This window comes from Bos mutus, chromosome 18 (genome assembly GCF_027580195.1).
Source record: "Bos mutus isolate GX-2022 chromosome 18, NWIPB_WYAK_1.1, whole genome shotgun sequence".
NCBI lineage: Eukaryota > Metazoa > Chordata > Mammalia > Artiodactyla > Bovidae > Bos > Bos mutus.
This window is the reverse complement of record NC_091634.1, coordinates 47,442,418-47,467,625: the sequence shown is the minus strand read 5'-3', so window position 1 is coordinate 47,467,625 and position 25,208 is coordinate 47,442,418.

The following is a 25,208-nucleotide window of genomic DNA, read 5'->3' as shown; positions in this document are numbered from 1 at the left end:
GTTATACCTGGGTTAAAAAGCAGTAATGAAACAGTCTTTGTAGACCACCATACCATTACCAGAACCTTTTTTTTTTATTACAGTGATGGTTTGAACACATGTTCAGGAACTTCATCAACATCTATCCATTGTCCAGATCACCTTCAATGTCATTTTTTTGTCAAAGCTTATGATCCTCTCCAACATATGTCTCTGTTCTCTCAAATCTTAAGAGATGAGAATATCTCTAACCATCTGAGTTTATGATCATCCATTAACTGGTGTGGTACCTACCCATGCATCCATTTTTTTTTAACCTTTCCTATTGCAGCCAGGTGTCGAGAAACTATTGTAGCAGAAACTCCTAAAGTCTGCTGCAAGACTTCGAATTGCTGTTTTGGGGTTAGCTTCTACCATAGCTCTCAACTGATCTTCATTTAAAACAGATTTGGGTTTCCCCAAAGGCTCATTTTTCAGACCCAGAACAAAATTTTTCAAACTAACATCCAGCACTAACAGAGCCTTTCCCAAAGACAGAATTGATATTTCTACTTGCCATGGCTGCACTATGTCCTTAAACAATAAAAACTCAATCATCAAAGAAAACTGAACATATACAAAATTGTATATTTAGATTCTGTTACAAAACTTTTATTTTCTTCAAATTTTCACTCACCGATTTTACTGCCTATCAGTTCATCTTGTCTGCAACAAAAATTACTGTTTAGCTAATGCTGGTTTTCTACTTCCTGTAGTTCTTCCACAGTTATTAAACTGAAGTTCTACTATGAAGGAAGAGCTGTCCCTTTCCCCTCATTTTAAAATTTATATCAGTAGGGCTCACAGATATATACTTTATTAATTCAACGATAACATTATTTCTTTTGCTCAAACTAGTCCAGCTTTGGCCATTAGGAACTCCTTTAGTTTGGCTCCTGTGTTCTTTCAGCAATATTCTCCCATTTCTTTCTTTAAAAAAAAAAACAAAACTTTTTTTTTTAATTATCTGGCACACCTAAAGATTTTCCAGCCAGCTTTATCCCATCTTAGTCCTGTAGTTGACCTCTTCTCTAAAGATCCCTGGTTCCTTTTATTGAAGAATCATACTTAAAGATTGGATGCTAAGTTTCTTCATCACTGCTGAGGTGTCATCACTTCTAGTTCCTCACACTGAACAGTTAGGAAAAATATGTGTGCATACTAACTGACACGTATAGTGATAGCTCAGATTCCAGTCCAACCCAGAAGAGTTCATTTTAGCCTCGTCCTCTCCTTATGAAAAACCCAGTTCTTATCTAAAACATATTTACCGGTTTGTTCAGTTTGAGTACACACATAAAGCACAGAATTGTTCATCTATACCCCTGTGAGAAATACATTTACTGACTAGACTACAGCATTAACCCACGGTTCTTTGATGTCTTTAACATTACTGTATCTACTCAAGATAGTATTTTCCACAATTGCTTGGGTTAGTTCTTTTCTTCCCCATCCTATTCAGTGTCACTCTTTCCTCATTCCACTACCCAATTCCCATCTTTCCATTTCCCTACACCCCTATAGATTGCCAGTCACTTCATTTTGTGGTTTAACTCCACTGGCATTGATTTTGGACAAATGATCAACTACATATATGTATTGTCTTATGTCTCCTTTCTTACATAAAAGGTAGGATACTATAAATACTATTATGCTTCATTTTTTTTTACTTAACTGTATATTCTGGAAAGAACTGCAAAGAACTGACTCATTAGAAAAGACCCTGATGCTGGGAAAGATTGAAGGCAGGAAGAGAAGGAGTTGACAGAGGATGAGATGGTTGGATGGCATCACCAACCCGATGGACGTGAGTTTGAGCAAGCTCTGGGAGTTGGTGAAGGACAGGGAAGCCTGGCATACTGCAGTCAATAAGGTTGCAAAGAGTCAGATGTGACTGAGTGACTGAACTGAACTGGTATTCTGGAAAACACTTCAGATAAATTAATAAAGATTATCCTCATTTCTAAAATATAGCTCTATTATGCTGCTGTACAGATATACCAGTTTAATTACTTTCCTATGTACAGGCATTCAGATTGTGTCCAATATTTTGCAGTTACATACAATGCTGCAGTAAATATCTACATGTGTTTTCATATTGCTGGAGATATATCTTCATGGTAGATTCTCAGAAATGGTCTTGCTGGGTCAAAAGGTAAATAAATACTAAAAAAAGTACTATGTAACTTTTTTTCTTTTTTTTGCTAAGTCGCTTCCATCGTGTCCGACTCTGTGCGACCCCATAGATAGCAGCCCACCAGGCTCCCCCATCCCTGGGATTCTCCAGGCAAGAATACTGGAGTGGGTTGTAGGTATTGCCAAATCTCCCCTCAGAAGAGTTACAGCAATTTGTATTCTCACAAGCAATGTATGACAGTGCCTGTTTCCCCACAGTTTCACCAACAAAGTGTCTAATTACCATTTTTATATCTGGTTGTTAGAATTTTATCTCTCAATTTTTAAGACCTCTTTATAGATTAAAAAATTAATAAGCACTGAATATAAAGTACAGGAAACTCTACCCAATACTACGTAATGACCTATATACAAAAAGAACCTAAAAAATATATAATATACACACTATGTTATATAGCAGAAACAATATTATAAATCAACTATACTCCAATAAATAAAAATTAATTTAATAAAGAATTGTAGAAGTATTCTCATCTAAAAAATTATCATCTTTATGGCATAGATTGTGAATATTTTTCCCCACAAACTTTGTCTATGGGACTTTTGTCATGCAAGAATTGAATTTAGTGAAATTTATAAATCTTTTCTTTTAATGCTTCTGGATTTTAAGTCACAGTAAGCCTTATTTTCTAAACCAAGATTATAGAGGAGCTAGTTTATGTTAGCGGTGGATTGAAGTGAACTTTTAAATAATATTACAAGGACAACAAAAGTAAAAATAGGTAAATTGAACTACATCAAAATTTAAAACTTCAGTGATGAGGACACAATCAACAGAGTGAAAAGGCAACCTATAGCATGGAAGAAATAATTACAAATCAGATATCTAATAAATGGTTAAATATTCAGAATATATAAAGAACTCTTAGAATTCAGCAAAAAAAAATTACCTGATTTTAAAAAATGGGCAAAGGACCTGAATAAATATTTCTCCAACAAACATACACACATGGCCAACAAGCATATGAAAAAATGCTCAACATCACTAATCATTCAGTTCAGTTCAGTTCAGTCACTCAGTTGTGTCCGACTCTTTGCGACCCCATGAATTGCAGCATGCCAGGCCTCCCTGTCCATCACCAACTCCCAGAGTTCACTCAGACTCACGTCCATGGAGTTGGTGATGCCATCCAGCCATCTCATCCTCTGTCGTCCCCTTCTCCGCCTGCCCCCAATCCCTCCCAGCATCAGAGTCTTTTCCAATGAGTCAACTCTTCGCATGAGGTGGCCAAAGTACTGGAGTTTCAGCTTTAGCATCATTCCTTCCAAAGAAATCCCAGGGCTGATCTCCTTCAGAATGGACTGGTTGAATCTCCTTGCAGTCCAAGGGACTCTCAAGAGTCTTCTCCAACACCACAATTCAAAAGCATCAATTCTTTGGCACTCAGCTTTCTTCACAGGCCAACTCTCACATCCATACATGACCACTGGAAAAACCATAGCCTTGACTAGACGCACCTTTGTTGGCAAAGTAATGTCTCTGCTTTTCAATATGCTATCTAGGTTGGTCATAACTTTCCTTCCAAGGAGTAAGCATCTTTTAATTTCATGGCTGCAGTCATCATCTGTAGTGATTTTGGAGCCCATAAAAATAAAGTCTGACACTGTTTCCACTGTCTCTCCATCTATCTGCCATGAAGTGATGGGACTGGATGCCATGATCTTCATTTTCTGAATGTTGAGTTTTAAGCCAACTTTTTCACTCTCCTCTTTTGCTTTCATCAAGAGGCTTTTTAGTTCCTCTTCACTTTCTGCCATAAGGGTGGTGTCATCTGCATATCTGAGGTTATTGATATTTCTCCCGGCAATCTTGATTCCAGCTTGTGCTTCTTCCAGCCCAGTGTTTCTCATGATGTACTCTGCATATAAGTTAAATAAGCAGGGTGACAATATACAGCCTTGACGTACTCCTTTTCCTATTTGGAACCAGTCTGTTGTTTCATGTCCAGTTCTAACTGTTGCTTTCTGACCTGCATACAAATTTCTCAAGAGGCAGGTCAGGTGATATGGTATTCCCATCTCTTTCAGAATTTTCCACAGCTTATTGTGATCCACACAGTCAAAGGCTTTGGCATAGTCAATAAAGCAGAAATAGATGTTTTTCTGGAACTCTCTTGCTTTTTCGATGATCCAGCAGATGTTGGCAATTTGATCTCTGGTTCCTCTGCCTTTTCTAAAACCAGCTTGAACAACTGGAAGTTCATGGTTCACATATTGCTGAAGCCTGGCTTGGAGAATTTTGAGCATTGCTTTCCTAGCGTGTGAGATGAGTGCAATTGTGCGGTAGTTTGAGCATTCTTTGGCATTGCCTTTCTTTGGGATTGGAATAAAAACTGACCTTTTCCAGTCCTGTGGCCACTGCTGAGTTTTCCAAATTTGCTGGCATATTGAGTGCAGCACTTTCACAGCATCATCTTTCAGAATTTGAAATAGCTCAATTGAAATTCCATCACTTCCACTAGCTTTGTTCGTAGTGATACTTTCTAGGGAAATGCAAGTCAAAACGACAATAAGATATCACCTCACACCCATCAGTGAGAGGGTAACAGGCAGGAAGGCCAGGGGTCTCCAAACGGAGGAAATAGCCTGCAAGTGTCAGACATTTTTATCTCTCTTAAGCAGCAGTAGGAAACAAACTAGTGATATTTTTTTCTTCTCTATACAAATTTAAAAGGAGGTTTCTCTTAAAATACTGTGTTGCCATAATGACACCTGGTTTCACTGAAGATAACTATTCTCAAACCTTGAGTTCACCAATGCATTTTTCTTATGGAAATGTTTGTCTTAAGCTATGCTAATGTGCTATGCATTTACCGCAAATTCTGTCTTCAAGTCGGTTCTGCCTAATGGGTCAGAACCTACTTGACAAACCAGTATGTTATACTCAGATATTGTTCCCTTAATCTATGTAAATGAGACTATGTGTATGGTAATCTGCCCTTCTACAAGATTCAAGTTAATCATTTTATGGCCCAGGATGAAACGTCTGGTGCCAAGATTACCCCAAAATACATCTTATGGGTGAGGGGCCTGGTGCTATTCTGAGTTTTAAGACATTCCTTTCTTTCATTAACAGACTGCTAGTGACTATATAACATCCAACTGAAGACTAACGGGGGGTACTCTTTCTGCCCCCTTTTGATGCCTATGTCAAGAGCTTTCTCTATCTCCTTTATACTTTAATAAAACTTTATTACACAAAAGCTCTGAGCAATCAAGCCTCGTCTCTGGCCCCGGATTGAATTCTTCTCCTCTGGAGGCCAAGAATCCCAGCGTCTTTTCATTCAGCAACAACCTTTCATTAGGAAAGCTGCTAACAACAACAACAAAATAATGGAAAATAACAAGAGTTGGCAAAGATACAGAGAAATTGGAACCCTTGGATACTGCTGGTAAGAAAATGGTGCAGCCACTATGGAAAACAGTATATTGGTTCCTTAAACAATTAAAAATAGAATTACCATATGACCCAGTAATTCCACTCTGGGAACTGAAAAGAATTGAAAGCAGTGTCTCAGATATTTGTACACCCAAATTCATGGTGGCGTTATTCACAACAGCCAAAAAGTAAAAGCAACCCAAATGTCATTCAAACAATGAATGGATAAACAAAATATGGTAAATACCCAGTGGAACATTATTCAGCCTAAAAAAGGAAATAAACTAAGTCACATGCTACAAAATGGATGAACCCTGAATACATTATGCTAAGTGAAATAAACCAGTCACAAAAAGACAAATACTGTATGATTCCCCTTATGTGAGGTACATACAGTAATCATATTCACAGAGATAGAAAGTAAAATAGAGGTAGGTTACCAGAGGCTGAGGGGAGGGAAAAATGGGAAGATGTTGTTTAATGGGTATAGAGTTTCAGATTTGGTAGATAAACTAGTTACAGAGATCAGTGGCACAAAGATGTGCCACTTAATACTTCTAAACTATATATTTAAAAATGGTTAAGATGGTAAACTTTATATTTTGTATCTCAGTGAAAGTGGCTCAGTTGTGTCTGACTCTTTGGGATTCCATGGACTGTAGCCCATTAGACTCCTCTGTCCATGGAATTCTCCAGCAAAGAATACTGGAGTGGGTAGCCATTCCCTTCTCCAGTGGATCTTCCCAACCCAGGGATCAAACTCTGGTCTCCTGCATTGCAGGCAGATTCTTTACTTCTGAAGCACCTTACCACAATTAATACAAATTAACAAAAAGTAGATAAATTGGGCTTCATAAAATTTAAAAATTTTGTGTGTCAAAAGACACTATAAAAAAGGGAAAAGGACTTCCCCAGTGGTCTGGTGGTTAAGAATGCACCTTGCAATGCAGGGGACATGGGTTTGATCTCTGGTCTGGGAACCAAGATCCTACAGATCTTAGTTGGAACAACTAAGCCTGCTCAAGCCACAACTAAGAGTCCATGGGCTGTAACAAAAGATCTGCGTGATACAACGAAGATCCCATCTGTTGCAACTAAGACCCGACACAGCCAAATAAATAAAAAAGAAAAGGAAAAGACAACCTACAAAATGGGGGGAAATGTTTGCAAATCATGTATCTGACAAGAGATTAATACTCAGAATATAGGGAATTCCCCAAAACTCAACATTCTAAAAATGAAGATCATGGCATTTGGTCCCATCACTTCATAGCACATAGATGGGGAAAAAATGGAAACAATGACAAACTTTATTTTCTTGGACACCAAAATCACTGTGAATGGTGACTGCAGCCATGAAATTAAAAGATGCTCCTTAGAAGAAAAGCTATAACAAGCCTAGACAGCATATTAAAAAGCAGAGACATTACGTTGCCAATAAAGGTCTGTATAGTCAAAGGTATGGTTTTTCCAGTAGTCACATATCAATGTGAGAGTTGAACCATAAAGAAGGCTGAGCACCAAAGAATTGATGCTTTTAAACTGTGGTGTTGGGGAAGACTCTTGAAAGTTCCTTGGATTGCAAGGAGATCAAACCAGTCAATCTTAAAGGAAATCAACTGTGAATATTCACTGGAAGGACTGATGCTGAAGCTGAAGCTCCAATACTTCAGCCACCTGATGCAAAAAGCCGACTCATTAGAAAAGACCCTGGTGCTGAGAAAGGTCAAAGGCAGGAGAAAGGGACGTCAGAGGATGAGATGATTGGATGGCATCACTGACACAATGGACATGAGTTTGAGTAAGCTCCAGGAGATGGTGAAGAACAGGGAAGCCTGGCATGCTGCAGTCCATGGGGTTGCAAAGAGTTGGACACAACTGAGTGACTGAACAAACAAAGGTATTAAATGCACAGTGTAGGGAATACAGTCAATAATAATGTATATGGCTGTATGGTGCCAGATGGTAACTAGACTTATTGTGGTGATCATTTTGTAATGTACAGAAGTACTGAATCACTATGTTGTATACTAGGAATTAACACTGTGTTATAGACCAATTACATGTCAAAAACAAACTCAAAGACTTAAGAGATCATATTTGTGTTTACCGGAGTCTTATAGAAAAGGGTGGGGGAATTGGATGAAGTACACAAAATGTACACATTTCCAATTACAAGATAAATAAGTACTAGGGATGTAATGTGCATACATTTGCTTCCTTAGTTGCTTCAGTCGTGTTGAGTCATTGATCCTATGGACTGTAGCCCACCAGGCTCCTCTGTCCATGGGATTTTCCAAGCAAAAGTACCAGAGTGGGTTGCCATGCCATGCCATCCTCCAGGAGATCTTTCCAACCCAGGGATCAAATCCTCATCTCTCTTGTCTCTTGCACTGGCAAGCTGGTTCTTTACCACTAGTGCCACCTGTGATGTAATGTACAACATGGTAAATATAATTAACACTGCTGTATGTTACATATGAAAGTTGTTAAGAGAGTAAATCCTAAAAATTCTCATCGGAAGAAAAAATTTTTTCTTTCTTTTACTTAGTATCTATATGAAATGATGGGTATTCACCATGGTAGTCATATCATGATGTATGAGAGTCAAATATTTGTGCTGCATATGTTAAACTTATGCTGTATGTCAATTACATCTCAATAAAAATGGAAGAAACAAACAAGAATAAATCCTAATAGACTCTGCATTAACCTGAGAGGCTCTTTGCTTAGGGCAAAATTTAACAGTTACCTTAAAGAAGACTATTTAATCCTGAAGACAGCCAGCCAGATCACATGGAATTACTGGGAAGCCTTAAGAAAAAATGAATGGAACAAAAATTATAATAAAGTATAATTCAGTGGGTTTTAGTGTATTCTCAGTGCTATGAATCTAATTTTAGGACATTTTTTTGCTCCACCTCCATAAAAAAACTCTGTACCCATTAAAGTTATTCCACATTCTCCCTTTATCCATTTCCCAGTCCTGAACTGTAAATCTATTTTCTGTCTATAAATTTGCCTATGTAGATATTTCCTATAATTGGAATCCTACACTATGTGATCATTTATGACTACTTCTTTCACATGGTATATTTTCAAGTCATTCACATTGTAGCATATATGATTACTTCCTCTCCGTTCATTGTCAAATAATATTTCATTATATGGATATACAACATTTTTGTTGTTGTTCAGTTGCACAGTTGTGTCCGACTCATTGCAGCCCCATGGACTGCAGCATGCCAGGCCTGTTTGACCTTCACCATCTCCTGGAGTTTGCGCAAACTCATGTCCACTGAGGCCATACAAACATCTCGTCCTCTGTCATCTCCTTCTCCTCCTACCTTCAATCTTTCCCAGCATCAGGGTCTTTTCCAGGGAGTCAGCTCTTCTCATAGATGACCAAATATTGGAGCTTTGGCATCAGTCCTTCCAATGAATATTCAGGGTTGCTTTCCTTTAGGATTGACTGGTTTGCTCTCCTTGTTGTCCAAGGGACTCTTAAGAGTCCTCTCCAGCACCACAGTTTGAAAGCATCAATTCTTGAGTGCTCAACCTTCTTTATAGTCCAACTCTCACATCTGTACATGACTACTGGAAAAACCATAACTTTGACTATAAGGACCTTTGTCCTTACTTTGTCCATTACTTTGTTAGCAAAGTAATGTCTTTGCTTTTTCATACACTGTTCATTTAGTCATAGCTTTTCTTCCAAGAAGCAAGCGTCTTTTAATTTCGTGGCTGCAGTCACCGTCCACAGTGATTTTGGAGCCCAAGAAAATAAAAGTCTCTCACTGTTTTCATTGTTTCCCCATCTATTTGCCATAAAGTCACAGGACCAGATGCTATGATCTTAGTTTTCTGAATGTTGAGTTTTAAGCCAGCTTTTCATTCTCTTCTTTCACCTTCATCCAGAGGCTCTTTAGTTCTTCTTCCCTTTCTGCCATAAGGGTGGTTTCATCTGCATATCTGAGGTTATTGCTATTTCTCCCAGCTTTCTGGATTCCAGCTTGAGCTTCATCCAGCCCGGCATTTCACATGATGTACTCTGCATATAAGTTAAAGAAGCAGGCTGACAATATACAGCTTTGATGTACTCCTTTCCCAATTTTGAACACTTCGTTGTTCTCTGTCCATTTCTAACTGTTGCTTCTTGACCTGCATACAGATTTCTTAGGAGGCATATAAGGTGATCTGGTATTCCCATATCTTTAAGAATTTTCCAATTTGTTGTGATCCACACAAAGACTTTAGCATAGTCAGTGAAGCAGAGTAGATTTTTTTCTGAAATTCTCTTGCTTTTTCTATGATCCAGTGTATGTTGGCAATTTGATCTCTGGTTCCTCTGCCTTTTCTAAATCCAGCCTATATATACGGAAGTTCTCAGTTCACAAACTGTTGAAATCTAAGTCTAGCTTGAACAATTTTGAGCATTACCTTGCTAGCATGTGAAATGAGTGGAATTGTGCAGTAGTTTGAACATTCTCTGGCATTGCCCTTCTTTGGGATTGGAATGAAAACTGGTGTTTTCCAGTCCTGTGGCCACTGCTGAGATTTCCAAATTTGCTGGCATATTGAGTGCAGTACTTTCACAGCATCATCTTTTAGGGTTTGAAATAGCTCAGCTGGAATTCCATCATCGTTATGCTTTGTTTGTAGTGATGTTTTCTAAGACCCACTTGACTACACACTCCAGGATGTCTGGCTCTAGGTCAGTGATCACACCATTGTTACCAGTTACTCAGGTCATTAAGACCTTTTTTGTATAGTTTTTCTGTGTATTCTTGCCACCTCTTCTCAATATCTTCTGCTTCTGTTAGGTCCGTACCATTTCTGTCCATTATTGTGCCCATATTTGTATGAAATGTTCCCTCGGTATCTCTAATTTTTCTGAAGAGGTCTCTAGTCCTTCCCATTCTATTGTTTTCCTCTATTTCTCTGCATTGCTCACTTAAGGAGGCTTTCTTATCTCTCCTTGCTATTCTTTGGAACTCTGCATTCAGATGGGTGTATCTTTCCCTTTCTCATTTGCCTTTCACTTCTCTTCTTTTCTCAGCTATTTGAAAGGCCTCTTCAGACAACCATTTTACCTTTTTCATTTCTTTTTCTTGGAGGTGGTTTTGATCACCAGCTCCTGTACAATGTTAGGAACCTCCGTTCATATTTCTTCTGGGACTCTGTCTATCAGATCTAATCCCTTGAATCTGTCATTTTCACTTTATAATTGTAATGGATTTGATTTAGGTCATACCTGAATGGCCTAGTGGTTTTCCCTACTTTCTTCCATTTAAGTCTGAATTTGGCAATAAGGAGTTCCTTATCTGAGCCACAGTCAGCTTCAGGTCTTGTTTTTGCTGACTCCATAGAGCTTTTCCGGCTCTATCATCTTTGGCTGCAATGATCATAATCAATCTGATTTCAGTATTGACCATCTGGTTATGTCCATGTGTTGAGTCATCTCTTATTGTTGGAAGAGAGTGTTTGCTATAATTCGTGTGTTCTCTTGGTAAAACTGTTAGCCTTTGCCCTGCTTCATTTTGTACTCCAAGGCCAAACTTGCCTGTTACTCCAGGAATCTCTCAACTTCCTACTTTTGCATTCCGGTCCCCAATGATGAAAAGGACTTCTTTTTTTTGGCATTAGTCCTAGAAGGTGTAGGTCTTCATAGAACTGTTCAATTTCAGCTTCTTCTGCGTTAGTGGTTGGGGCATAGACTTGGATTACTGTGATATTGAATGGCTTGCCTTGGAAAAAAACCAAGATCATTCTGTCATTTTTGAGACTGTACACAAGTACTGCATTATATACTCTTGTTGACTATGAGGGCTACTCCATTTCTTCTAAGGGATTCTTGCCCACAGTAGTAGTCATGTGAATGGTCATCTGAATTAAATTCACCCATTCCCATACATTTTATTTCACTGATTCCTAAAATGTTAATGTTCACTCTTGCCATCTCCTGTTTGACCAACTTCCAATGTACCTTGATTCATGAACCTAACATTCCAGGTTCTTATGCAATATTGTTCTTTACAAAATTGGACTTTACTTTCACCACCAGACACAACTGGGTGTTGATTCCACTTTGGCTCAGCCTCTTCATTCCTTCTAGAGCTATTTCTCTGCTCTTGTCCAATAGCATATTGGGTACCTACCAACCTGGGGAGTTCAGCTTTCCATGTCAGTGTCATATCTTTTTGCCTTTTCATACTGTTCTTGTGGTTCTCAAGGCAAGAATGCTGAAGTGGTTTGCCATTCCATTCTCCAGTGGGCCACGTTTTGTCAGAACTCTTCACAATGACCTGTCCATCTTGGGTGGCCCTATATGATGGCATGGCTCATAGCCTCATTGAGTTAGACAAGGTTGTGATCCATGTGGTCAGTTTGGTTAGTTTTCTGTGACTGTCATTTTCATTCTGTCTGCCCTCTGATGGATGAGGGTAAGAGGCTGTAGATAAGCTTCCTGAGAGACTGGCTTTTGGGAAAACGGGGTCTTGCTCTGGTGGGCAAGGCCATGTTCAGTAAATCTTTAATCCAATTTTCTGCTGATGGGTGGGGCTGTTTCCTCCCTGTAGTTTGGCCTGAGGCCAAACTGTAGTAGGGCTAATGGAGACCTCCTCCAACAAGCCTTATGCCAGAATGCCGTGCTTCCCAGGACTGCTGCAGTCAGTGTTCCTCACCCCACAGGAGGCTGCTGTAGATGCATGCATCCACCAGAGACTCCCGAACACACCCAGGCAAGTCTGGCTCAGTCTTTTGTGGGATCACTTCTCCTTTCTCCTGGGTCCTGTTAAGCACAAGGGTTTGTTTGTGCCCTCCAAGTGTCTCTGTTTCCCCAGTCTTGTGGAGGTTCTGTAATCAAATCCACTGGCCTTCAAAGTCAAATTCCATGAGGGTTCTGAGTCCCTTTGCTGGATCCCCAGGTTGGGAAATCTGTTGCAGGGCCTAGAACTTTCATAACAGTGCAAGAACTTCTTTGGTATAATTGTTCTCCAGGTTGTGAGTCGCCTGCTTGGTGGCTCTATAGTTGAGCTAATAGCGACCTCCTCAAGGAGGACTCCCTGGTGGCTCAGATGGTAAAGCATCTGCCCGTGATGCGGGAGACCCAGGTTCAATCCCTGGGTTGGGAAGATCCCCTGGAGAAGGAAATGGCAACCCACTTCAGTACTCTTGCCTAGAAAATTCCATGGATGGAGGAGCCTGGTGGGCTACAGTTGCAAAGAGTCGGACATGACTGAGCGACTTTACTCACTCACTCACTCACCCAAGGAGGACTTATGCCACATGCCATGCCTACCAGGACTGCTGCTGCCAGAGCATCTTCTTGTCTTCATTCCTAAACTCATTTGACCCCTCATTCAAAGGAGTGAGCATTCCTACTTTTAAAATACCACTTTCTATTGGTAATAATACCACATTTATTATCAAATAGACATAAGGACTGTTTTCCTTTTTTAGGTATTATGAATAAGGCTGCTAATAACAGCATATTAGTTGCTCAGCCATGTCTGACTCTTTGCAATCCCATCGACTGTAGCCCACCAGGCTCCTCTGTCCATGGAATTTTCCAGGCAAGAATACTGGAGCAGGTTGCCATTTCCTTCTCCAGGGGATCTTCCCCAACCCAGGGACTGAATCCAGGCCTCCCACATTGCAGGCAGATTCTTTACCATCTGAGCACCAGGGAAGCCCCAAAGCAGCATGTACAAGCATAATTCACATACAAGTTTTAGTGTAGACATAGGTTTTCAGTTCTGTTAAGTATATACCTAACAAACTGCTGGAGCACATAGGACTACTCTGTTTAACTCTTTGAGAAACTGGCAGGCTGTTTACAAAGTGGTTGCACCATTTTACATTTCTATTAGCAGTGTACAAGAGTTTCAGTTTTCCAATTTCTACACTAATACCTGTTATTTTCTGTCTTTTTTATTATTGCCATCAGTGTGTAAAATAGTATCTCATGATTTTGATTTGCATTTCTCCAGTGCTGAGTATCTTTTCATGTACTTATTGTCCATCTGAATATCTTCTCACATTTGCAGGTGGATTCTTTACCAGCTAAGCCATGAGGGAAGCCTCACCTGCCTCCTGAGAAATCTGTATAAACAACAGTTAGAATTGGACATGGAACAATAGACTGGTTCCAAATAGGAAAAGGAGTACTTCAAGGCTATATATTGTCACTCTGCTTATTTAACTTATATGCAGAGTACATCATGCAAAATGCCAGTCTGGATGAAGCACAAGCTGGAATCAAGATTTCTGGGAAGATTATCAATAACCTCAGATATGCAGATGACACCACCCTTATGGCAGAAAGTGAAGAGGAACTAAAGAGCCTCTTGATGAAAGTGAAAGAGGAGAGTGAAAAAGTTGATTTAAAACTCAACATTCAGAAAACTAAGATCATGGCATCCAGTCCCATCACTTCATGGCAAATAGAGGGGGAAACAGTGGAAACAGTGACAGGCTTTATTTTTCTGGGCTCCAAAATCACTGCACATGATGATTGCAGCCATGAAATTAAAAGATGTTTGCTCCTTGGAAGAAAAGCTATGACCAACCTAGACAGTATATTCAAAAGCAGAGACATTACTTTGCCAACAAAGGTCTGTCTAGTCAAAGCTATGGTTTTTCCAGTAGTCATGTATGGATGTGAGAGTTGGACTGTGAAGAAAGCTGAGCATCGAAGAACTGATGCTTTTGAACTGTGGTGCTGGAGAAGACTCTTGAGAGTCCCTTGAACTGCAGGGAGATCCAACCAGTCAATCCTAAAGGAAATCAGTCCTGAATATTCATTGGAAGGACTGATGCTGAAGCTGAAACTCCAGTACTTTGGCCACCTGATGTGAAGAGTTGACTCACTGGAAAAGACTCTGATGCTGGGAAAGATTGAAGGTGGGAGGAGAAGGGGAGGACAGAGGATGAGATGGTTCGATGGCATCACCAACTCAATGGATGAGTTTGAGTAAGCTCCAGGAGTTGGTGATGGGCAGGGAAGCCTGGTGTGCTGCAGTCTATGAGGTCACAAAGAGTCGGACACAACTGCATGACAGAACTGAACTGAACTGAATATCTTCTCTCCGTGCATGCTAAATTGCTTCAGTCATGTCTGACTCTGTGTGACTCTACTGATTGAAGCCGACTAGGCTCCTCTGTCCATGGGATTCTCCAGGTAAGAATACTGCAATGGGTTGCCATTCCCTCCTCCATAGGATCTTCCCAACCCAGGGATCAAACACTCGTCTCTTTATGTCTCCTGCACTGGCAGGCGGGTTCTTTACCACTAGTGCCACCGTATCTTCTCTAGACAAATTCTATTCAAATCTTATGCCGATTTTTAAAACTGGGTTGTTTTTTTTTTTTTTTTTTTTTTACCGAGGTTCAAGATCAGTTCAGTTCAGTTCAGTCACTCAGTCGTGTCTGACTCTTTGTGACTCCATGAAATGAAGCACGCCAGGCCTCCCTGTCCATCACCAACTGCCGGAGTCTAACTAAACCCATGTCCATCGAGTCGGTGATGCCATCCAACCATCTCATCCTCTGTCGTCCCCTTCTCCTCCTGCCCTCAATCTTTCCCAGCATCAGGGTCTTTTCAAATGAGTCAGCTCTTCGCATCAGGTAGCCAAAGTATTGGAGTTTCAGCTTCAACATCAGTCCTTCCAATGAACAACCAGGACTGATCTCCTTTAGAATGGACTGGTTGGATCTCCTTGCAGTCCAAGGGACTCTCAAGAGTCTTCTCCAGCACCACAGTTCAAAAGCATCAATTCTTCGGTGCTCAGCTTTCTTCACAGTCCAACTCTCACATCCATACATGACTACTGGAAAAACCAAAGCCTTGACTAGATGGACCTTTTTTGACAAAGTAATGTCTCTGCTTTTTACTATGCTGTCTGGCTTGGTCATAACTTTTCTTCCAAGGAGTAAGCATCTTTTAATTTCATGGCTGCAATCTTGGAGCCCAGAAAAATAGTCAGCCACTGTTTCCACTGTTTCCCCATCTATTTGCCATGAAGTGATGGGACCAGATGCCATGATCTTCATCTTCTGAATGTTGAGTTTTAAGCCAACTTTTTCACTCTCCTCTTTCGCTTTCATCAAAAGGCTCTTTAGTTCTTCTTCCCTTTCTGCCATAAGGGTGGTGTCATCTGCATATCTGAGGTTATTGATATTTCTCCCGGCAATCTTGATTCCAGCTTGTGCTTCTTCCAGCCCAACGTTTCTCGTGATGTACTCTGCATAGAAGTTAAATAAGCAGGGTGACAATATAAAGCCTTGACATACTCCTTTTCCTATTTGGAACCAGTCTGTTATTCCATGTCCAGTTCTAACTGTTGCTTCCCGACCTACATACAGATTTCTCAAGAGGCAGGTCAGGTGGTCTGGTATGCCCATCTCTTTCAGAATTTTCCACAGTTTATTGTGATCCACACAGTCAAAGGCTTTGGCATAGTCAATAAAGCAGAAAGAGATGTTTTTCTGGAACTCTCTTGCTTTTTCCATGATCCAGCGGATGTTGGCAATTTGATCTCTGGTTCCTCTGCCTTTTCTAAAACCAGCTTGAATATCTGGAAGTTCACAGTTCACGTATTGCTGAAGCCTGGCTTGGAGAATTTTAAGCATTACTTTACTAGCGTGTGAGATGAGTGCAATTGTGTGGTAGTTTGAGCACTCTTTGGCATTGCCTTTCTTTGGGACTGGAATGAAAACTGACCTTTTCCAGTCCTGTGTCCATTGCTGAGTTTTCCCAATTTGCTGGCATATTGAGTGCAGCACTTTCATAGCATCATCTTTTAGGATTTGAAATAGCTCAACTGGAATTCCGTCACTTCCACTAGCTTTGTTCGTAGTGATGCTTCCTAAGGCCCACTTGACTTCAGATTCCAAGAGTTCTTTGTATATTCTGAATACAAGTCCTTCATCAGATATGTGATTTGCATATAGCTCTTCCAATTCTGTGAATTGTTTTTTCACTTTCTTCATAGCATTTGCAGCAAAAAAAAAAAGTTTTAAATTTATATATAGGCTAATTTATTTTTCATTTTGTCACTTGTGCTTTTGGTGTCATAGTTAAGAAACCATGGCCTAGCCTAATGTCACAAAGACTTACTGCTGTTTTCCTTGAAGGCTTTTATGGTTTGTGTTGAGTCCCACCCCAAAGCCACAGGTGCAAGGCCTTGTACCAGGGCCACAGAAGTGGAGCCCAGAACGAAGGTCACCTCCAAATCTGACTGAACCCCTTTGTAACTATTGCCAAAATCCCCCATGATCATCACCAGCAGGCTTCCTGATTGCAAATTAGGCAAAGATACACACCCCTGTAGTCACCCGATAGCGCCCTAACCAATTACCTAATGCCAACCTTCCAGCCAGAATTTTGTCTTGAGACTATAAAAACTGGCTACTAACCCACAGAAACTGTCGACTCTCCCTGGTCTGTCAGGAGGTCACAGCACCTTTGTTATCTCTGCTCCCCACTCTTAATAAACTCAGTCCCTTCTGAAACGTTCTGTCTGGAAATTCTTTTCCAACCCACACTCGGAATGCCTCAACATTTGGTGGCCTGTACATGAATTTTAGGGGGCTCCCCCCACTCTCACCTTTCTTCTTTCTTTTCGTTTTCCTCAAACCCTCTGTGAACAGGCAAGTGTCTATGGAAGCAATTGAGGAACTCTGGCCAGGGCTACTCTCTGGCATGTTTCAAAGTCTCCACTGCCCACTTTGGGCCAGTAGCTGCCACCCAAGTGGGCAAGGGCTCTCTTTTCCTCTTCCTCCTCCTCCTCCTAAGCTGAGGGCCAGGCCAATTAAAATTATGCAGACACAGCTCAGGTACCTAAAAGCCATTAGGGCACCTGCCGCTTGAAGACTCCTGTGACAGGATAAGGGGGTCATAGACCACACCAGGCCATCAGAAGTGTCTGCCCCCAGCAAAACAACTTCCGTGCACCATGTCAGGCACATACTGGTTCAAGCAAAACACTAAGCCCGTTCTCCAGGCCACCACCTTCCTGGCAGGACTGCAGGGCAGATTCCTCAGCCTGTCTTCCCTGTCTTTCTTGTCCTCCCATGGTGCAGATTAATTTACAAGAGCCTAGGAGCTGCCTCTGAATCATCCCAAAGGGTGCCTTTCACATTTCAGGGAATCGCTAAAGAGTGAGTCATGGTTGGTTCTAGGAAGTTCTTTTCTGTCATTTCCTGCCCTAGCTGCCTGGTGCATTTTCACACAGTTAGTGCCTAGGCTTGTGCCTAGCCACATCACATGCTCAGGGGTTACCTCTCTGTTGGACGTAACTGTCGGGATGGCTGGCCATTTGTACCATTAGCCACACAGTGCCTTGTCGCACACAGAGTGTTCATTGGGACAGTTGGGACGCCTTCTGTGGCTGGTGAGTTCTCAGTACCTCCATTAAGAATGGGCTCAGGTACATCTCGAGAACCTCCCTCAGACTCACCTCTAGGCTGTATTCTCAGGACCTGGAAAAAAATTGATCCTGAAAATCTTAAAAAGAAAGGTTCACATTCTTTCTCAATAAAACTTGGAGCCAGTATGAATTGGGGGACCAAGAAAAATGGCTTCTTAACGATACACTAAATTAAACACAATCCTCCAACTTGGTCTCTTTTATCATTCCTTATGCTCAAACCTTAATGGCACTCACTCAGAATCTGGACCCAAGGGACTCATACTGCTTATGTCTTTCTGTTGCTGCCCTATCCCCTTATCCCCCTCTGTCTCTCCTTCCATCAGATCTCCTAGCCCAAGACTCTCTCCTACAGTCAAAAGTCTGAAAAAAAACAAAAAAAGACTCTCCTAACACGCTAAAGAATCCCCTTCTCCAATCTTTTGGGTGGTGGTGGATAGAGGGCGGGAACCAAGCTTCCACTCACTATTCCTGCTATTTCCCTTACTCCTTCAGATTCTTCTGATCAAACTAAGACTCCACCTCCCCAGAGGAACAACACCTTCTGGAACAACATCTTATCAGTCAGTCTGCCCCTGTCATCTGAGCCAGTTTGAACACTATTTGGTCTATATTTTAGCTATGAAACTATAACTGCAAAAAGGAAAAATGACATTTTTGGACACTGGATGTTATGATATTCTTTAGACTCCAGAGAAAACTGGTTAAAATGAAATCTTTTTGAAATTACAAAACTGTTTCTTTTTGCATGTGCAATTAGAAAAACCTGGCTTATTAAATACTTTTTTTGGAGCTCTGATCCTGCCTCAGAAAACAGCAACATGCTTAGGAAAAAGCGTGAAGTTAACTCTTATGTCCTTGAGATACACAGCCCACTCTGCCTGAGACTTCAGCTTTGGGCATATCAGTAGAACTTCAAGCCAAGAAGAAAAAAAAAAGGTCAAAGAGACATTTTAAACATCAAACAGAAAATTGTGAAATCTCTGTCTGGATATATATATATGTATGTCTCAGTGTGTATCTTTGTCTTTGGATAATATTGCTGAGGTTCATTTGTAAATGAGCTCTAATTTAATTGGTCTAAAGTAAGCACTTACAAACAAACCTAAATATAAGAGAAATTAAATGAGTTTCAGGTTCATGTGAACTGGGAAATATTCAATATTAAATTTAATACCTGATATTAATGTTTATTGATCTAATCAATATAGATATATCTTAAGGTTCATCAACATTACGTGTAATAATTTCATTATGCCTACGTTTAAATAAACTAAACTCTGAATATATATATTGCAGATTTGCCAACAAGAAAAATAACTTGCTATAAAGAAACTTTTAAGAAAAGAAAATGAGATAACAGCTTTGGGTAATTTATGCTTGCCAATCTACAGAATGGCAATATAAAGTACAGTTCATGGTTGCTTAAGGAAAATAGGATGCATGTTTTCAGTAAGAAAGTTATAAGGAATGGAATTACATTTTGTCAAGGGAAAAGGAAGTAAGTCTAAACTTACAGGTGGCTGTTCTTTGAATGGGCAAATAAAGTGATGAACACAGAAAGTGAAAAAAGAAAAGGTTTGTGGAAAATGGACCCACAGAAGAGAGTTTTGTGCATGGTACAAGTTTCTAAAATATTAAACTGCCTTTGAAATCTTTTATTGTTACTTTGGCTAAGTGAATAACTGTTGTTCCACAGTGAATATAAGCTGGTACCAAACTGGAATTTGGTTTTCTCTCCCTGTTAAAAGAACAAAGTTTTCTTGGAAGGCAGCTTTTGATAACAGACTATGTACATTTCTTCACCTTGAAGTGATTTATATTTGTTTTTAAAACTTACTGTTACAACTTTTGTTGTGATAAATAAGAATTTCAAATGATCTGTGAGGACTATGGCACACAGGCAAAGCTCATTCTGCTTATACAAAAATTAACCCTTCATCTACTCATAAATCAGGGAATTTAAAATGGATAAGTGAAGTGGCTCAGTCGTGTCCGACTCTTTGCAACCCCACGGACTGTAGCGTACCACGCTTCTCCATCCGTGGGATTTTCCAGGCAAGACTACTGGAGTGGGTTGCCATTTCCTCCTCCATGCTGTAAATCAGTCAGTCAGGGCCATAGGAAATCCAAGGTGGCTGCTTGGATTTTGGCTCCCTGACAAACTTCACTTTTATTTGGTGGGATAAAGCCTTTTCTGGCTGCAGGGTTGATGCTCTCACAATGGAGGAAAAAATTATTAAAAGTGTGTCTTCCACTTGGGTATACGTTCTACAATCTCCAGTGATCAAGGCACCCACTTCATCGGACAAATTATATATAAATCTTAACAAAAACTTCACAAACTTCTTAAAACTATCACTGTCACTATCATCCTCAATCATCAGGCAAGGACAACAGAACAATTAATTACATGGGATTAAATAAACTGCTACATAAGATTACAATGTTCATGACCTTTTGTCTGATATATTACTGGCTTCTAATCTTAAGGAGAAGAGCTTCTTCCTCCTCAAGCTACTTATGGTTCAAAACAATTTGGTAATTTATACCTGTGGGTAAAATAAACATTTATCTTTCCTCTCTGCCTTGTCTCTCCAGAAACTGGAGACACTTGGGTTCTGAAGAGCCTTGTCAGGTAAATAAAAAGACTGTCTCCTGATATAAACAGGAATCTCAAAGTATACTGGGGACCTCTAGAAGAAAAAAAATCCACTTAGATAAAATCTGATGACAGGTTTATGACATCTGTAGTCAATGGACCAAACTTATTTAAAAAACAAATCAGTCTTGGCTATGTTTAATAAAAATGGGAATAATTTTAGAAAAAAGAGTTTCACTAAATATTAAATTCTGTATGCTGTACTAAGTCATTTCAGCTGTGTCTGACTCTTCACAAACCTTTGGACTGTAGCCCGCCAGACTCCTCTGTCCATGAGATTCTCCATGCAAGAGTACTGGAAAGGGTTGCCATGCCCTCCTCCTGGGGATCTTCCTGACCCCGGGGATTGAACCCGCATCTCTTATATCTCCTGCAATGGCAGCCAGGTTCCTTACGACTAGTGCCACCTGGAAAGCCCAAATATTAAATTCTAGTTTTGTTAATAAGGTCTATATTTACCAAGACTCACTTCCCAGATAGTCCTTTGCTGTTATACTGTTATAAGATTTAACCGAGTTAATAAAGGGCACTCTAAGTTTGTTTTTGAAACCTAACTTCATAATCAATCTTTAGGTAAAGATCAGATGCACCATGATCAACAACCAGGTTAACACTGGCTATAGTCATTTAACAGATTAAGTCAGCTAACCTAGGTATATACTGGGCTACACCTAATAAAAATTCTTAAATTCTTACTTGTGAAGTTACTATTACTGCTAGCTATATGGCTATCTATAGTGCCTATTTTATAAAATTGTTGTCTCTTATATTACCAAATGTGTGACTGAGTCTCTAATAAAATGATGATATATAGTTCCATATGAGATCAATGATCATAATTATGTAACTCTAAATATGGGAAGAAGCAACAAGATGGAATATTTTCCTGGACTATAAGAGACTACTAGCTTCCTTACTATTCCATCTTGTTGCTTCTTCCCATAATTATGAGTTACATAATTATGATCATTGACCTCATATGGAACTCACTCCAGTACTCTTACCTGGAAAAATCCCATGGATGGAGGAGCCTGGTAGGCTGCAGTCCATGGGGTTACTTAGAGTCAGACACAACTGAGCGACTTCACTTTCATGTATTGGAGAAGGAAATGGCAACGCACTCCAGTGTTCTTGCCTGGAGAATCCCAGGGACGGGGAGCCTGGTGGTCTGCTGTCTATGGGGTCGCACAGAGTCGGACACGACTGAAGTGACCTAGCAGTAGCAATAAGGAAGCTATGGTCCAGAACTTTTACTATTTTCATGACGAAGTCGAGTAACAGCATATTAAGTGATCTATCAGAAAAATCGTCACTAGATCTGGGAATGAGCATTCCTAGCATCATGGGACAAAATGATCATAAAATGCCCCCACACCGATGGTCAAATTTACTGCCATGAAGGAGCCCTGCTAACCTGGAACTGGCACTTGCTGTCTGCCTCTACAAAGATTAAATCAGGAGCCACTGCAGCTACTGACTTTCAACATCTTCTGAAAGGAATTCAGGTAGAAATCAGAAATAAGGCACTCTGTGTTCTGGGAAATGAGGTATTTTCAAACGAAGATTTTCATAAGCCCCAATTCTTTCATCTTCTCTTACCGAGAGAAACACTAACATCACAAACCAATGTCTATCTGGTCCTGGTTCTCCAGGCTAGCCCCTCTTCCAGGCCCCTTGGTAGCTTTTCTGCTTCTATTGATCTTTGGGCCATGTATATCTAACTTTCTTGTAAAGTTTGTTTCTTCTAGAATATAACTAAACCTCCAGATGATGCTACAACAAGGATAGCAGCCAGTTAGCACACAGACTACACTGGAACAAGCCGTATGATCCTTCCATGGACTCTCATCTTCCTCCTCAAATGCACCCTGACAGAGAGCAGGCTTTGGAACCCAGGACCCCATGATGCTCCTGTCCAGCAGGAAGAAGCCAGAGCAGTCTCCACCCCTTTCCCCAATGACCTGGCTCCCCATGATCTGAGATGAGGATAGGCAGGTAGTTAGACATGAGCAGGGATTAAGGGGCCAAAAATTGGCCCCTTAATAAGAAGAGGGGGGAATGTTGAGTCTTGCCCCAAGGCCACAGGGGCAAGACCTTGTACCAAGGCCACAGAAGTGGAGCCCAGAATCAAGGTCACTCCAAAGCTAAGCCCCTTTGTAACCATTACCAAAAGCCTCTATGATCATCACCAGCAGGCTTCCTGATTCCAAACTAGGCAAAGATGCCCACTGCAGTAGTCACTCTATAGCACCCTAACCAGTCCTCTAGGGCCAACCTTCCAGCAGGAATTTTCTTTGTCTTGAGGTTATAAAAATTGGCCACTAACACACAGAAACTGTCCACTCTCCCTGGTCTGTCAGGAGGTCAGCCCACTTCGCTCACAGTGCCTTCATTATCTCTGCTCCTTGCTCTTAATAAACTCACTCCCTTCTGAAATTCTCTACATCTGGAAATTCTTTTTCAACCTGCACTCAGACTGCCTCAACAGCTTGATTAGCTCTTGCATTTAGGCTTATGATAGAATTTGAATTGGTTTTCGTGAATGCTGTGACATAGTGGCCCAACTGCTTTCTTTCAGATGTAGATATCCAGCAGGGTGTACTAATACTATTTGCTGAAAAACTTTTCTTTCCCATTTAGTTTCCTTGGGACCCTTACTGAAAGTCAATTGACAATTTTCCTGGTTATTTTTTGCATATTTGTTTTTCCATATGAACTTAAAAAAAATCAGTCTAATTCAGTAAAATAACTTCTTAGAATTTTTAGTAAGGTTGCATTGACTTTATAAATTAGAAAGGATTGACATATTCATGTTTTGCTATTTGTTTAAATTTGCTTTAATGTCTTTCAGGGGTGTCTTAAATTTCCTTATATAGGTTTTGCACCTTATTAAATTTATTCATAAGTATTTAATCTTCTAGTTAGCTGTTGTAAATGGGCTTTTCTCTAACATTATGTTTTGCTTACTACAGGCAAACCTCAGAAATATTGCAGGTTTGGTTCCGGACCATGGCAATAATGAATACTGCAATAAAGCAAGTGACACAAATTTTCTGGTTTCCGAGTGCATGTTTATAAAAGTATATTTATATTATACTATAGTTTATTAAGTGTGTAATAGCCTTATGTATAAAAATGTATATACCTTAATTTAAAACTACTTTATTGCTTTAAAAAAACCTAACCATCATCTGAGCCTTCAGTCATTCTCTTTTTGCTGTGGAGTCTTGCCTTGCTGTTGATGGCTGCTAACTGATCAAGGCAGTGGTTGCTGAAAGGCTGGGGTGGCTGTGGCAATTTCGTAAAATAAGACAAAAAGGAAGTTTGCCACATCAATTAACTCATTCTTTTGTTGCAGGAAGGGGGACCCCTTCCAGGGCCCAAGTAGGCTCTTGTCTAACACCTGGAAATGAACTGTCTGAGGAGACACACGTGTTGAGAAAGCCGGAGACTTTATTGGAAGGAGTGCCAGGGCAGAGACCATCAGGGTAGGGGAACCCAGGAGAACTGCTGTGCCCTGTGGCTCGCAGTCTCAGGTTTTATGGTGATGGGGTTAGTTTTCAGATTGTTTCTGGCCAATCATTCTGACACTCAGGGTCCTTCCTAGTGGCGTGCACGTATCGTCCAACCAAAGTGGATTCCAGCGAGAATTCTGGGAGGCCGGTAGAACATATGGACTGGCATCTCCTCCCTCCTTTTGACCTTTCCCAAATTCTTGTTGATGGTAGCTTGTTAGTTCCATATTCCTTACCAAAACCTCCTACTGTAATGTGACTCGTGCAAGTGGCTAGTATCTCACCTAGCCAGGGTGGGTGATTGCAGTCAGTGGTTCCCCTAACACTTTCATAAATGACTTCTCTGTAGCATGCAATGCTGTATGACAGCATTTTACTCATAGGAGAACTTCTTTCAAAATTGGATCCAATCCTTTCAAACCCTGCCTCTGCTTTAATAACTAAGTTTATATAATATTCTAAATTATGTGTTGTCATTTCAATGATCTTCACAGCATTTTTACCAGGAATAAAGTCTATCTCAAGAAATCACTTTCTCTGAAACTCCTTGAGTGTTGTAAAGTTTTTATCATGAGATTGCAGCAATTCAGTCACATCTTCAAACTCCACTTCTAATTTTGCGAAAATTACCAAAATGTGATAGAGACACAAAGTAAGCAAATGCTATTGGAAAAAAGACACATAGAGATTTGTCTGATGCAGTGTTGCCACAAACCTTCAATTTGTAAAAAATGCAGTTATCTGTGAAACTCTATAAAGTGAAGCAAAATATGGTATGCCTGCCTTATGAAAGCCAATTTTTGTTAATTTTAAATCCTGCTCCTTCACTGAATTCTTTCAGTTTGAGTTAGTTTTATTACTGATTCTCTGAGGGTCCAGGTATACTATTGTCAGGCGAGTGTATGCTCCTCAGTTCTGTCTCATCACAACAAAGATTTGGAGTGACGGACATTAAAGCCTTCGGCACGTCACAGCTCTTAGGTCTTGGACAGACAGTGTTATAGCTC